We start from the raw sequence: 313 nt of genomic DNA, 5'->3' as shown, positions 1-313 counted from the left end.
AAAAAATGGCCGGGCGCGGTGGCTCAAGCCTGTAATCCCAGCACTTTGGGAGGCTGAGACGGGCGGATCACGAGGTCAGGAGATCGAGACCATCCTGGCTAACACGGTGAAACCCCGTCTCTACTAAAAATACAAAAAACTAGCCGGGCGAGGTGGCGGGCGCCTGTAGTCCCAGCTACTTGGGAGGCTGAGGCAGGAGAATGGCGTGAACCCGGGAGGCGGAGTTTGCAGTGAGCTGAGATCCGGCCACTGCACTCCAGCCTGGGCAGCAGAGAGAGACTCTGTCTCAAAAAAAAAAAAAAAAAAAAAAAAA

At 54.6% G+C, this 313-nt stretch overlaps 1 protein-coding gene across 1 annotated transcript in view; it reads left to right on the top strand.

Moving 5' to 3' along the window:
• The window catches only part of REEP6 (receptor accessory protein 6), an 8,431-nt gene that overhangs the window by 4,622 nt on the left and 3,496 nt on the right, over nucleotides 1–313 (top strand). The window lies entirely within an intron of this gene.

Source organism: Piliocolobus tephrosceles, chromosome 21 (assembly GCF_002776525.5).
Source record: "Piliocolobus tephrosceles isolate RC106 chromosome 21, ASM277652v3, whole genome shotgun sequence".
Classification (NCBI taxonomy): domain Eukaryota; kingdom Metazoa; phylum Chordata; class Mammalia; order Primates; family Cercopithecidae; genus Piliocolobus; species Piliocolobus tephrosceles.
The sequence above is the reverse complement of the archived record's forward strand: the minus strand, read 5'-3'. Positions and strand labels throughout refer to the sequence as shown.